Consider the following 15773-nt stretch of genomic DNA (forward strand, 5'->3'; position numbering starts at 1 on the left):
TAGAAACTACATTAAAAGTACTATAAAACACCCAAAAAAAAATCAAATTTAAAAATGATTAAAAAATACTAAAGAAAATAAACAAATAAAAAAGTGTTAGTTTGACCAATAAATAGTTAACAAGACATATAAAATGGAAAAAAATATTATTTTAAGCTTTTTATGTTTTACCAAACAAAGGTATTATAACATATTTGTATTTTAAAATAAGGTATAAACTCTGAAATAAACTCTACCAAACAAAGCAATCAATGTTGCATAGAATTAAAAAAAGAATTTGTTTTGGAACTTACTTCCACACTTGAAATGGCGAGGCACTTGCCTTCCACAACCTTGGATAACCTTGATAGCATAATTGACATCGATGAGGGCCGCCAGTTGATACGATCCCACATCGGCTCCACAAGAGATTGTGGAGTGGTACTTAAGTTGGGGCTAAACCTCCACTCATAAGCTAGCTTTTGTGGTAGAGTTAGGGTCTTGGCTGATGTACCGTATTACCAGTACATGAGTAATGACTGGGCAAACGCATTCACCAGAATTCTGCACTCCGCCGCCGTCAATGCATCAGCTCTTCCCCCGTTCCGGCTCTTTTTTTTTTTTTTTTTTTTAATAGTTTTCAGTCAATTTGTGTTAATCCCCACAACATGCCGAGACCTGAATTTATAGGAACGAAAAATGTATGTTGTGATAAGCATTTAAAAAGTAAGCTTCCATTGACTATAACTCCTCTCGTAAACGCAATTATTATTGTTATGGTTGTCGTTGTTTCCTATGTGATGGAAGATGGCATGTGTTGCAGCGTAACAGGTGGAGCAAAGCACAACAAAGCAACATCACCTAGGAAACAAAACCTTTCGGAACTTAACTAAACGTTCATGGTAATCATCACGTACAAACAAATACTTACGGCTGATTTAGTCTTCTGTTTTGTGTATAGTATTGTGTATTTTCTTCTGGACAGACCTGTTGTCTTGATTCTACATACCATAAATACAACCGTTATGCCATGGAACCGTGTTCACCATCTATGGTGAATACAGTTCCAAACGGTAACGGTGCCTACGGGCACCATTATCTTCCACAAATCTTTTTTTTTTTTTAATTAATAGCGCGACTTTTCTTCTTCATATTCAAATTTTGCGGTTTCACTTTCTCTTCGCCCAAGTTTCTTCAACACTCATAATTTATGAATGTGCAGTTATGAAATTATGAAAATTTCTTTTATGAGATTATGAATTTTCTGTTATGAGATTATGAATGTACAGAAAATTCATAATTACATAACTGTAATTCATAATCTCATAACAGAAAATTCATAATTTAATAAATGTTTTTTCTTTTATGAGATTATGAATTTTCTGTTATTAGATTATGAATGTACAAAAAATTCATAATTATATAACTGTAAATTAATAATCTCATAACAAAAAATTCATAATTTAATAAATGTAAATTCATAATCTGAACATAGAATACAAAACACCGTTAACAGTACATTAACTAATTTTTACTTTTTTCCCGATAAAAACGATGCCGTTTAGGACTGTGCTCACCAAGAATGGTGAACACGTTTCCACGGCATAATTTGCGCCATAAATAATGTCAATTAAATCAATATCGTTTTGCTTTCAAAATTGTGACCAACGGGCCGGTTGTCTTCAATTTGTAGATTTATGGGACAGCTATATACAACGGTACATTAATAAATTTAAATTTGTCTACGAAATCCAACAAATTATATCGTGGATTAAGGCTCTATTTGGCAGAGCTTATTTAGGAGCTTATAGTTTATTTTAAGCTACTAATAAGCTATAAGCTCTGTTTGGTAATGTTCCCAAAATAAGCTCCAAGCTTAAAATAAGAGTTTATTTTGGAACGCTATCTTAAGTAGCGTTTCAAAATAAGCTTCTAGCTTCCAAACTTTTTTTTCATCTTTATCCTTATTATTTTAAAGAAATAACATAATTTACCCTTCCTAATTAAAATCATTTTCTCTTTTCCTTTATCTGCAACTTTCACCGCAATTATTATTATTATTATTATTATTATTATTATTATTATTATTATTATTATTATTATTATTATTATTATTATTATTATTATTATGAGATTTGCAATAGTATTGCTACTTCATTATGAGATGCTAGATCATGATTATGCTAATAGTTTTATTTCAAAATGTTAATTTTTTTTTCAAAGACAAAATGTTAAATTTTAATATGTAAACAAACTAATTTAAATTTTATGAAGATGTCTTTTTTAGTCTTTTTACATTTATCAGCTTATCAAAAAGCTAATTTTATCAAACACTTTCAATCATAACAACTAGCTTAACATCTCTTCAGTTTTCAGCTCTGAACTTATAACTTTTCAATTTTCAGATCCTTTTCAGCTTTCAGCTCCTAGCTTATAGCTTTTCAGCTAGGTTTGCCAAACCGAGCCTAAGATATATTTTTCATGGTGGATCTTGGTCTAAAATGACATTGCTTTATACGGAGTATTAATTAAATGTCAACTAGTACATCATGTTTAATAATTACAGATTGTAATATATAGATACATAATTTATTAATTGGATGTACATAATATAATAACTAGAAGTACATAATATGTTACATGTAGATACAAAATATGTTAATTTTAGTAAATACATAATTTATTAATTAATTGAAAGAACATAATATGTTAACTACAGATACAAAATCTAAATGTTATTTTATACTAGGGTCCAGAATGCAAACTGAACTCTCATCCATGGTATAACAATCGCATATATGTACGTTAGTCCACTTAGGATATCATTATTGAGGCCATCCCACATAGTATATGACTAACTAATCAGGTAAGTACTTTAGCCCATAAGGTGGGGTTTTCATGTTATCAAAATATAGTGTGAATTAGGATTTGGATGAGGCAAGTAACAAAAACAACTAACAAATGAAATGAATAACAATAATATGAAAGACGAAGGTGTAACATCCCGTGTTACGGCCTTCAAATCCGGATTAATTATTGAATTAATCCCGTTAATAAATGGTTAAAAAGAGATTTAATTTGGTTAGGATTCCCCCTAATTAATTAGTACGGTCCACCATGGATCGTGGACCCTCGTCTGTATTAAAGACTTTAAGCTGGATAAGAACAAGGAGTGTACACCTTCTACCATTCAGATTCTAATTAGGATTTTCCTAACTCTATAAATAGGGGATTAGAAAGCAATTAGAACCATCTCACCTCTCACAACTCTAATACACGAATTGCCCAAGAAACCTAGCAAAAGGGATTCCCCACCACCGAGCCTAGGATGATCAATCGAGAAGGACCTTAGTAGTCAAGGGAAAATTGATTAAGGCTAAGAGGTAACCCATGTCTTACAAAACCTATTTTCCTTGCTATTGTTTATTGATTGGCTCCGTTGAACAATTGAATGTATGATTTTGTATTTGTGCCTTGTTAGAGCTTGTCTTTAGGAATTTGTGATATGGATTCTTGTTATTCTTGGTGGCCCTGTGTGGTTTTGGTATGTTCTTGTATTCAATTGTGTTTAGAGCTTGTCCCTTGGGTTTATATTGTAAATCGTGTTGTTACGATTTTCTTGGTGTCCTTGGGTGGGTTTATGCATGCTCGGGTGTTGATTCAAGGTTAGGGCTTGCTTTTAGGGTTTTGCATCTAGATTTCTTGATAATATTGAGGTTCTTGATACTCTTCAACCATTATGTGATTAATCTCGAGTCTTGGCATGTTTAGGGATTGTGTTTAGGGTATAATTGTGGTGTTTCTTGGTTTAATTCTTGTTGTTTGAGTCCACGTCGTTGTTGATATGTTTTGGAATGTGTTTGGACTTGATTTCGGGTTTAATTGATGAATTCTCGAAAGGGAAAGATGCCAAGTTACCGTCGTACCAGTGGGGGGATGAACCCCTACCTGACCAACCGCAGGTACCGTCCTCCGTACCAGCGGGTGGACGACCACCCGCCGTGTACCCGCTGGCACAGTGACGCCCGCCGGCAGGTGGTTGGCCACCCGCCGCACCACCCGCTGGTACAGGCGGGGCGGGGTGCTGTTTTATCCCATTTGTTGTTTCCCCGTGCCCCGTTGTGCCCCGGTTGGTGTTTATGAGTCTCGGGTGATGTTTCTGAGTACCGTTTTACGAGTCGTGTGTCGTGGTTATTGTTGTTGATGAGCCTTGTTTGTTGTTGCTTTGAGCTCTGTTTATCATTGTTGATTGAGTGTTGTTGGTCGTTGAAGAATTTTAAGGATCGACACACACAGTGATGCTGAAATGTAAGTTGTAACACAAAGAAATTATAACGCAGTTCGGGCAAAATACCCTAATCTACGAGGCACTTCTCGTATTGAGAATTAGCCTAAATCCAGTATGAGCAATTTCAAAAGTACAGAGTTTAGGAAAAGAAAACTTTTACACAATAGATCTCGTAATCCCTCATAATCTATTGAAACCTAGCTCTAGTACTACTCCAAAGTGATAGACTCTCTCTCTCAATGGATCTGTATGCACTCGGCCAGATTACAAAGGTATAATCGCACCCTTATCTCTCTTTCTGAACGTTCTTTATATAGCTAATTGGTAATCATAAGTTCAATTGTATTATGAATCATAGTTTGATTGGGATTTAGCTTTGTCTACATATAATCCTAGAGTTCTTGGGATTAGTTGATCTTTCATGATGATGCCTTTTTTTGATAATGATTGTGAAAACATCCTTTTTGCCAATGATTCTGACAAGACCCTTGGAAGTTAACACTCTCCCCCTTTGTTAAATTTTTGGCAAAAACCTTGACTTCTTAATTTCTTCTCCCCCTAAGTCCTTGCAGACTGTATTTCACATTTCTTGACCATTTCAGATAGAAACAAGGTAAGATAGTATATCCAGAAGTTTGATAAGCCTGGCAAAAAAAACTGTGAACCAACAAACTGATAATTTGATAATTCTGTCACCCAGACAGCAGAATAGTCAGCCATCATGGTTTTTTCTTCTAGACAGCAAAAAGTAAATAGCAAATATAGCCAGTTCCTTCATAGCGCCAGTTCCTTCATAGCAAATATAGCCAATTCCTCCAGTTCCTTCTCCCCCTTTTTTGACAAAAAATTGTGCTACTTTATGTTGATTCTGTAAATTCAATCACTTTCTTCCTGACCATCTCCTTGGGTTTCTTCCTCTGTATTTCCATGTAAGTCAGCTTCTTCCTCTGTATCTCCACCTAAAGCGACTAGCCATTTGATGATTTCAACCCTTTTTTCTTGAATCTCTAGCTGCCTCTGCTTGATAGCTTTCTCTGCTTCGTTCAACTCCTTGAGCTCTTTCTGAGAATATTTTTCTAGAAGGTTTTTATTCATGGGATCATCTTTTGGAACAGTAGTTCTTAGGTCATTCTGGTGTGCCCATTTTCTTAATTTGACATAAACTGTGAGAGTCTTAACTGGTTGGAGTTTACTCCTAGTGACCTTCAAGCCTTGGCTTATTAGGATGGTATGAATCAGGTTTGGAAAAATCAAGGTTGCTTTGGATGACGTGGTTTCGGCTAGATTCATTATTTGATGATGTATTAGTTCACCATAATTGATCTTGACCAATTTCCCTATTTTATACAAAAGTTCTACTAAACTCCACTTTACTGTGTTTTCATGAAATGATGACATCCAGTTTGCTAAAGCTATTTTCTGTAGGATTGCATGCTTGCTTGTTAGACAGGCTGCCTTGATTTTTTTCTTTTCAAGAGTGACATTGCCAGCCGTAATTTCTTGGGCTATGATTTCATTGTTGTGTTTGAGCTGTTCTTCTTGGTTGACAGTGTTATAGATGGAATTTATGACCTCAGGAGTGAAATCATAGAACTTAGCTCTTAAATATACTTTTCCATATACAGAGCTTGAAGGTGCAGTTGAATTTGACTTGAGATTGTTGTAAAATTTTTGGATTTCCTCATCATTAAAAGGTTCAATCTTGGTGAGAGTATCTAGCAACCTGCTCTGAATGATAATTTCCTCAATGTGCTCTCCATCTTCCAGATTTTCCAGGTTGACCAATTTTTGGTGGATGATTTTTCTTTGAGTGTTCCTGCTCCACAGCTCTCTTGAAGTTGAATCCTGAAATTTTATGTTTAAAGGTGAAATTAGCTCTGTTGTTGGAAGTGTGGTTTCAACATCCAATTTTACAACCTTATTCCCTTTTTCTTTAGAAGAGAATTTTTTTTGTCTACTTCTGGTCCTTGGAGTATTCTTCAGGGGCTTGTTAGGTATTTCATGAGTGCTTTCCTAGCTGTTTTCCCAACTCATTTCCTCATCTATTTCCTGTTGTTTTTCCTTGGCAATCTTGGATTTTCTTGGTGGTGGGATGTGACAACCCAAAATTTAATTTTATAAATCCGATTTTAAGAAATTCCAAAATAGCCATTTTCACTCTATTAAAAATTTTTTATATAAATTTTGTGTTTGAATAAATTATTTTGAGTTACATTTTAAATGAATTCAACACCGGGGCTTATTTTAATTCTAAAATTCTAAATTTTTGGGTACTTCGTGTACAAGTTTTTAAACTGAGAATTCAATATGAGTGAAACCGTGAGAAATCTGAGAGGCCTAAATCATGTGCCTAACTAGAAATCATTTTAGAGAAATTCAATTCCAACCCCAAACTATTCTAAATCCTGATTTTGGACCAGGGTCCATGTAGCATGGTGAACCACATCCCTCCAAGCCTTGTTTGATGCATGTTTCCAGCCTTACAATTCCACTTTTGCCCCAATCATTGGTGATTCTCCTAGGGTTTAGAGCCCCTATATATTACACACATATCAGACATTGCCTCTTGATTCCATTCTTAGCTTCCCATTCATCTGCATCAAGAGAAGAACACAGTAAGCTACTTTCCTTCCTTCAACCATCAGCTTCCTTCATTTTCTTCCTTAGCTTTGTCTATGAGGACTTGTAGTAAATAGAGTTTGGTTTGTTTGAGTTGTTTAGGAGGTGAAGAAGGAGGTGTCTAGCTTGGGAAGAAGGTGGAATCCAAGCTAAAGGGTGAAAGCTTCAAAGGTATAACCCCATGGACTCCCAGCTTAGTTTTGGCTTTGTGAAGCCTCTGTGAAATAGCTAGAAATGAGTAGAAATGCTAGGATGTTATGTGTTTGAGCTTTTGGATGTCTTGTTGATGTTGTATGATGTGCTGTTGTTGATTTGGAGGTGGTTTATTGTCTGGTTTTGCATTGCAGGTGAAGAAGGAGCCACTGGTGCACCTCTTTGTGTGCACCAGTGGAAGTCACGGGCCTAGCCAACGGCCCACGAGGGGAGCCGTTGGCTAGAGCCGTGGCTAGACGGCCCTAGGGCACGGCCCTAGGCAAGGGTCGTGGCCCTAGGCCGCCGCCGGACGGTTCCAGGCGGCGGGACTTCCCTAGCCCCGCCGCTAGGATCGTTGAAGGTTACCTGTGCAGTAGTCGGGCCCTTGTGGCTCAGCTACGTGTCGTTTCGGACCGGGTGTTACGGGCCCTTGTGGCTCGATACCTTAGGGCCGTTATGACGCATGTTTGGCCTTTGATTTCGTTGAATTTGGTTTAGAAATGAGCATGTTATGATAGAAATTATGATGAAATGTTCTACAGTAATGCTAATATGAGTTCATCAGACTTGCACTGGCTATGGGATTTGCTTGTTATTATCTTCCTGATGCTGTTTGGGTATTAAATAGAGAAGCATGAACAATTTGTGAATGAGAGTTGTTAGAAAAGCATGACTAGAGTGTGTATTATGTTCAATGGAAATTGTAGTCTGTTTTGATGGTAGAAATGTACAGAGTATGTTATTTTTCAATCCAAGCATGATTGCGTGCTCTTTGAAAGTTCACAGTGATATTTAGAATTGGAGCATGTGTACCGTAAATTAAATTCCAAGCATATCATGTTTTATAAGTGCATAAAGGGCTTACATGAGCCTAAGTATTATTTTCCAAAATTCATGAGCATGTGGTATGTCATTACCTTGTTGCATTGAGAAGTTGTTGAGATGTGACATGCATAAGTTTGGTGCATGAGAGATATATATATATTATGTATCCATATAAGTGAGGTTTTGGAGGACCCGTTGGGAGTTTGTCCTTTCGAATGATGATGACCGGATATTGAGATCCTTTAATTTGTTTTGTAACGCAGTGTATTCCCACGTTACGAGGTTGAAAACTTCCCGCCAGGCTTGGAATCCTGGTAGGGGGTGTGCACGCTGAAAGTTCGATACCTGATTCCACAGAGTTGAGCATAGAACCAAGAGAGTGATTCGGTGGACGAGATGAGTATTAGGTCAGCCAGACGCCGTGCCCAGATAGGTTCGTTCACGATACGGTGAAGTTCCTACCTCGTCCATTTGTAAAGAAAGTGAGTCATTGCGACTCAAGAGAAAGAAAGCGAGTCATTGCGACTCTAAGAAATGAAAGCAAGCGAGTCCTTGTGCCTCTAAGAAACCTCCACACAAAAGTACTCTATTTACAACGAGAATATATGTATACTTATAGCATTTCATTGCATTTGAGTTTAGTGTTGCACAAGTTTGCATGTCAAGAATGTTGCACAAGATTGCATATCGAGGAAGTTTGCACTAGATTGCATATTGATATCTAGTTGCACGAGTTTACATGATATGAATTCGTTAGATCGTATATTGAGTATTTGATTGTACTTAATTGCATAATGAAATCTTGCTAGCATGAGATTGTTAAGGAGTTGTTCCATAAAGTTGAGTTTTGCTTGTTAATTATGTGTTGGTAGGAGCATGTTGATAAGCTGTTTATTGTTAAGGTGTGCCTATTGATAAATTAGGTTGTGAGCATATAGAAAGCTTTGTGGTTTTTATTAAGGTTTTGTCTAAATGTTTGAGATTGCTTAAGTTTGGGAATTTGAACAAATGTTTTTCCAAAGTATATACTGTAATATTTTACAAGGTTGAGTGTGGTTATACTTAGCTTCGTGCTAACGGCTGTTTTCTACTTGTCTACTTGTTGTTTTGCAAAACCCCTTTCAGGTGGGCCTAGCTCTTGAGAGTGCTCGAGTTAGACTAGTGTAGTTAGTTACGTTGCTATGTAGTCTAAACTCTTTGATCTTTTATCGTTATTTTTAAGATTATAGATGTAGACACCTTATGTTTTGTTGGTGATAGACACCAGGGTACTTTTCCCCAAGTTACTTTAATGTAGTAAATTTCGGATGTTAGTTTGACTTGATGTTTAGTTTTACCCTTAGCCTGTCCAATCATCGTGGGAAGGTGGTTGTGGCGGTGACATTCCTACTAAGTTTGTTAATTAAGTTTGATATTCCGCTGCTTAGTTATCTTAATATGGTTTTAGAACTTTAATTAAGTTTAAGAAAAGTGGGGTGTTACATGGGATATTGGGGGTCCCTCTGGGGGGTCCCACAGAGATGGGAAAATCTTCAGGCGTTTTGGCTCTAGGATCTGCTCCCTCATAGGGATCAACTCTTCTTCTTTTTCTCATTACTCGGTCAGAAGGTTTGACATGTGAGTTTTCTTCTTGCTCAGTTGAACGGTGCCTACGGGCACTATTATCTTCCACCAATCTTTTTTTTTTTTCTTTTGTTTTTTTTTTTTGTTCTTTTTTAATTAACAGCGCGACTTTTCTTCTTCATATTCACATTTTACTGTTTCACTTCCTCTTCGTGCAAGTTTCTTCAACACTGATAAATTATGAATGTGCAGGCATGGATTTATGAATGTACAGTTATGAAATTATGAATTTTCTTTTATGAGATTATGAATTTTCTGTTATGAGATTATGAATTTTCTATTATGAGATTATGAATGTACAGAAAATTTATAATTACATAACAGTAAATTCATAATCTCGTAACAGAAAATTCATAATTTAATAAATGTTTTTCTTTTATGAGATTATGAATTTTTCTGTTATGAAATTATGAATTTTCTGTTATGAGATTATGAATTTTCTATTATGAGATTATGAATGTACAGAAAATTCATAATTACATAACTGTAAATTCATAATCTCATAATAGAAAATTCATAATTTAATAAATGTTTTACTCTCGCTAGAGTAATGGCTCTAATACCATATGAGAGCTAGAACAAAATTAATTTATTCACTGCAAGAAACACCCAATAAATAAAGTACAGAGCATAGAAAAATGAAAGTAGTTACACCAAAACCACAAGACTAGACTAACACAAACTAACAACTGACTAAGTCTCAACACGCTTATCTTGTATATGGAAAGAAGGTGCCTTGTATGTGTTAGTGTTTTAGAAGTATATAAGGGAAAGTGTTGGGTGTTTAGAGGGTGCGGGAGATAGCCAATAGTATGTAAAGGCACTGGTGCAAAACGATACTCAAGAGGGATTCTTGGCAAAAGGGACTTCAATCTAACCTTGAGTATGATGTGTGTTAGTTCGAACTATTCAGACCGGAGTACGAAGCAACGTGAGTTTCACTTTTATCAAGACATGAGGGATCCTATGGCACGAAGACTCGTGTCTATCAATTTCAAGCGTTACTTTTGAACAATATCAATGAATATCAGGAGGTGATCTTGTTGTATAAGTGTTCTGTGTCATTGTAATTAATTATGCAAGTAAATTGATCTTGATATGGACTTCTTCCTTGTGAATGCAACCACGTTAACAAACATGTATCTCATTGATATGCCATTAGGGTTGGGGTTCAGCCTTTTGGAAGAATGTATCTCGTTGATATTATCTGCATTTTATTTATATTGCATAATCCTTTATTCCTTATCCTAAGCCCATGCTCAAATTCAATATATATGTTTTCGCATACAATATAAATATAATTAAGGTCCAAATTAAAACATCATCAGAGAATAAAATACATTTTTCTTAATGAGATCTCTTTAATTTCTTCTGCCCAAACACTTTGCAACTAACAATGTAGGCTACAAATTAATCAAATGAAATCTTATTAATTAAAAATGTAGAGATGGACGAGAAACACCTTTATTATTATTATTCATTTATTGAAACAACAATTCATAGTACGTACAACCATATTATTTAATTAAATATGCATATATTTGTGAAGATATGGTTGATTATATTTTCATTTTGCGTTGAATTAATTAACAAGCAATTAAGGAAGATATGATCAAGCACAGATAGGGGATCCATCCTTGCGGTAGAGTTGGCAGCCAGAGTTTCCTATTGTGCAGCAATTTTCACATATGTCTCTGATTTTTTCATTGCTTGGAGGGCATATCATGTAGTCTAGATCCGCCTCACAGAATTGAGGGCAGATTTGGGCCTCTGCATGTTCCACATTATTGCTCCCCATCAAAAGAATTCCTGCAATATAATTTGTACATAATTTTGCCAAAATTAGTACACTACTTTTATAAGTGTTAGTGGAGGCTGATAAGGACCAAGTCCAGCACCATGTGAGTAGGGAGGTAGATTGTTGGGTGGAGGCCGGTAAAAGGCCAAGTCCAACAGTCTAGCCCTCGAAAATGTGTGGCAGTATAAGAAAATAAAGTTGTTGTGTCTTGCTATGAACTATAACATGAGCAGTTAAGACCAGCGGGTGCTAGGAGGGGAGGCCGATAAAATTGACTTTTCTAACCATTATAAATTTAGTGTTGTTGTGCATAATCTATATAAACAATAAACATGCAATAATTCAATTACTAAATTTAATTTCAAAATTGTAATTCAAGTGTAACACATTTCAATTTAATATGTACACGTAAGCATAATATATATAAATAATAAAAATAAAAATATAGTTCAACTATCCGTTTCTAACTCTAGTTTGAATGAATGTATGAAAAATTGGTTAATTTAAGATTGCATAATCTTTGGTTGGAATTGAACGAGTGTAGGCATAACACATACCCAAAATAAGGGGAGCGAGGAAACCAACTTTTCTACTAGCCATGATCGAAAAGATGATGATATTTAGCTTGAGAATGAGATGTTATCCTAGGTTGTATCCATGCCCATTTATAGCAATTAAACACAATGGCATCTAGAATTATTGGATAAGTTTCACTAGCATTATTAATTTGCATGCATGCCATTTGGAGATGCACGCAAGTGAATAAATTAATAAATTTCATCATATTTGGCTTGAATTGACTTTTATTATATTGGCAGCAGAATTTATAGTTGAATATAGATTAAATATAAATTAACTTAACAAATCCTACCTAATTGTGATATGTTACGAAAAGTCTAAATCGATCGACTCTTGACTTTGTACGTTACGTTTGTTCAAAACTGCAGCCTGCAAACAGGTTTTAAAAATTATATATATGATTTGGAGGGATCGCAGCAAGACGTACTTATATGTATGATTGAGTTGAAATCTTATTTTTTTAATTTAATTGTCTACCGTCTACGTAAGTAATTTCAAGTGGTTTTTTTTTTTTTTTTTTTTTTTTTTTTTTTCGGTTATATATATTGACAAATTTAGCTGAAAAGTAGTTGGAAGTTAAAAATCTATAAGTTAGAGTTGTTAAGCTAGTTGATTATGCTTAAAAATGCGTGTTTGGTAAAATTAACTTTTTAATAAGTTGATAAATGAAAAAACATTAAAAAGGATGTCATTTATTTATATTTAAAATAATAAGGATAAAAGAGTTTTAATTGGGAGGGATAAATGATGTCATTTATTTAAAATAATATGGAAAAAGATGGAAAAAAAAAAAAGTTAGGAAACTACTAGCTTATTTTTTAAATGCTACAAGTTAAAAATTAAAGGGTTAAATTTAATTGTTGATTTGTGAAGAAGTGACTCTTTCGGATCATCTTGATGAAACGTTAAAGTTTTTAAAATCTTACAAATCTATTCACATACCCTCCCCTGTCATTGATCTAGTCCAAATCAATAGTCCAGAATGAAAAAAAATTTAGAAAAATACAGTGACATTATAATAATGTTGTTTAAGTAAGTTCGTATACTTTTTTGTCTTTAGGTGCATATTTTCTCTTTTTATGTGTATATTTAACTTTCTTCGAGTGGATATATAGTATATTTCTGGTCAAACGAAGCGGGGGGGGGGGGGGTGTGTGAAGACGCGTGCATGATCAAGGCTCAATTTATTTGCATTGACAAAATATAATAATTCGATAGACTTTAATTTCGTTTTGGTAAAGCTTATAAGCTTGATTTTTGGATTGTTCAAATCTACAGTTCACATTGTCCCTTCTGGCTTTCTTATCTATATATGGAGTATATTTATTCCCATCTTGTAGCAACACTTGTAGGAAGAAGGAATTATTCAAACCAATATATATTGAACACTGCTAGGAATAATGTGTTGGATATTTCGTTGGCAAAACTCAATAATAATCCTACAAAATAAGGATTACTATTTTATGATAAAAGGGAAGAAAATGGTGAAGAGATATGGCTCGGGTTTGGTGTAGGTTGTTAGCACGAGTCAAGCGAATCACTCTTTCCTTAAAACATTATTTACTACATCCCACAAATGCTAAGAGCGTTGTAGCCTAGGTTTCTTAGGATAAAACGTGCTACGGTTCAACGTAGGCCAAAGAATGGAGTAGAAGTAGAGAGTTTTCGAAAACATTGTCATTATTGTCTCAGTTTGGGATTTGCTTTTCAACGCCTGCACGCAAGAGAATGCATTTGCACTATACAATTCAATAAGCCTTAGAAGAGCTATTGTAAAAATAGTGGTGCAAATCCACTTCTCAAACCAATGTGGGACAAAAGCTACTCCCAAGATTTTTCCCTTCACTTTTCCAACTCAAATGGGTCTACTTTGAGAATCAATATCACATTCACCCATTATCTATTTTGAGCGTACAATATATCAATCTCTTCGCCTCACTACGAAGAATCCGAACACTACTGGAAATTAGAAATTTTCGACCACCTGAAAGTGATCTTAAATCAAGTCGAAAGCCCTGTTCCGACCACTTTTGGTATCCGGAAAAACCTTTGTTGCTATTTCTGACCATTTTTTATTTTCAACTTGATTTAAGATCACTTTCAGGTGGTCGGAAATTACATAATTTCCAGCAGTGGAATCAACTTTGATCCGGTCCAAATCAGAAGTGGACCCCACTGATAATTGTACCATAAAATAGCCACTTAATATGTCATTTTAAGCTATATATTTTTCCAACATATAATCCTTGCAGGCATGCACCTACATATTTAGGAGATTTATCGACTTCGCTAAGAAGATGCACTAGCCAATTAAACAATAGACCTTGTATTTCATGTGTTGATGTATTCTAATAGATGTTTTATCATTTAACGTTACCAGGAATTAATCCAACTATCTAAGTCAAGGTACGCTAAATCCTCTCAGGACTGCACTGTAGATCCAACATCTACCAATAGAAATACAAATGATAAACTTTAGTACGAGAAATAAGGAATGTCTTTTTGAGAAAAAAAATGATTTTTTAGCCTTTTAGGAGTTCAGAAAGGTAGCAAAGCTAGTTTAATTTTGGCAAAAAAAAAAAAACTCCCTTTATCCATTTTATCTATCTTATTACTTATTGGGCTTGTTTGGTTATTAGCGGTTAGCGGTTAGCAGTAGCGGATTGTGTTAGCAGTTATCAAATAGCGGATTGTATTAGCGAGTTTGACCAGCAGATTGTATTAGCGGTTTGTAAAAAAGTGTTTGGTAAAATTAGCGATTTAGATTAGCGGTTAACATGTAAAATGACCTATAAGAGCATACATAATAATAATAATAATAATAATAATAATAATAATAATAATAATAATAATAAAAACGTCATTCAATAATAATAATAATAATTAAATAAATAAATAATTTAAAAAAATAATTAAAAAAAAAAAAAGAAGAAGAAGGGAGCAACGCAAGCTGCTACCCTCTTGATTTCCCACTTTTCCCACCGTCCCACATCGGTGGGAAAAGTGGGAATGGAGCCTTGAGGCTCCTATTTAAGGAGCCCCAAGGCTCCACAAGTCCACGCATAAAAATTAAAACTTTTTGCCCATCTCGGTGGATGGGCAACATTGAGGACCCGTTTCGGCTCCTTAGTTAAAAAGTTAATTTTTTTTTTAATAAATAGGGGCGTTTTGGAGAAAATTTTATTTTCCCCGAAATGCTCATTGCAAATGCTGCTCTTTGCATCGTTTGCAAAAGCAGCGGTTTGGAGTAAATCACTGCTCCAAACAGCTGCCTAACCAAACACTAATTTTGGCGATTTGACATGGTCAAACAGCCAAACATGGCGAATCTGCCAAAAAAATGACGGATCTGCCATTAACCAAACATGGCCATTATTCATTGGTCAACCCAACTTTTTTTTCTTTACTTATTTCTATTAACATTTTCTTATAATTTTTAATTTTATTTTTTTTATATTTAATAATACTTTTAATATAATTACTAAATATATACATTTTATTTCACAGTTTGGGAAGTAAGAACAAGAAAGAAAGGGAAGAAGAAGAAACTGTATTAGGAATTGATTTTGTCTAACTCCTTTCAACACAAGAGGGAAAGGTTTATATACACAGATATGAAACTGCTAATCTATTACAACAAACTAACTGCTATTTTGTAACTAACTCTAGCTGACTTTTGTTGACATCTTCTGATATCCCCCCGCAAGCTGGATCATTCATATTATGTAGGCCAAGCTTGGATATGAAGCTATCAAAGGTAGTCGGAATGTGTGGCTTAGTGAAGACATCAGCGAGTTGACTGGTAGTAGGAACATGAAGCAGCCTCAGAACTCCTTTTTGTATTTTTTCCCGAACTAGATGGCAGTCAAG

The 15773-nt window shown here is 34.9% G+C and overlaps 2 long non-coding RNA genes across 2 annotated transcripts; one reads left to right on the forward strand and one right to left on the reverse strand.

The window, feature by feature from the left end:
• The first annotated feature begins 241 nt into the window (after positions 1–241).
• LOC109148560 lies at positions 242–10242 on the forward strand. Its single transcript, XR_002048835.1, has 3 exons — positions 242–253; positions 4870–4880; positions 10175–10242. It is a non-coding gene; the product is annotated as an uncharacterized LOC109148560 (long non-coding RNA).
• Positions 5631–14655, reverse strand: LOC109148561. The gene is made up of 3 exons (XR_002048836.1): positions 14519–14655; positions 9636–9642; positions 5631–5640 (listed from the first exon to the last, which is right to left on the reverse strand). It is a non-coding gene; the product is annotated as an uncharacterized LOC109148561 (long non-coding RNA).
• Between the last annotated feature and the right edge of the window lie 1118 nt (positions 14656–15773).

Source organism: Ipomoea nil, unplaced genomic scaffold, assembly GCF_001879475.1.
Source record: "Ipomoea nil cultivar Tokyo-kokei standard unplaced genomic scaffold, Asagao_1.1 scaffold2144, whole genome shotgun sequence".
Classification (NCBI taxonomy): domain Eukaryota; kingdom Viridiplantae; phylum Streptophyta; class Magnoliopsida; order Solanales; family Convolvulaceae; genus Ipomoea; species Ipomoea nil.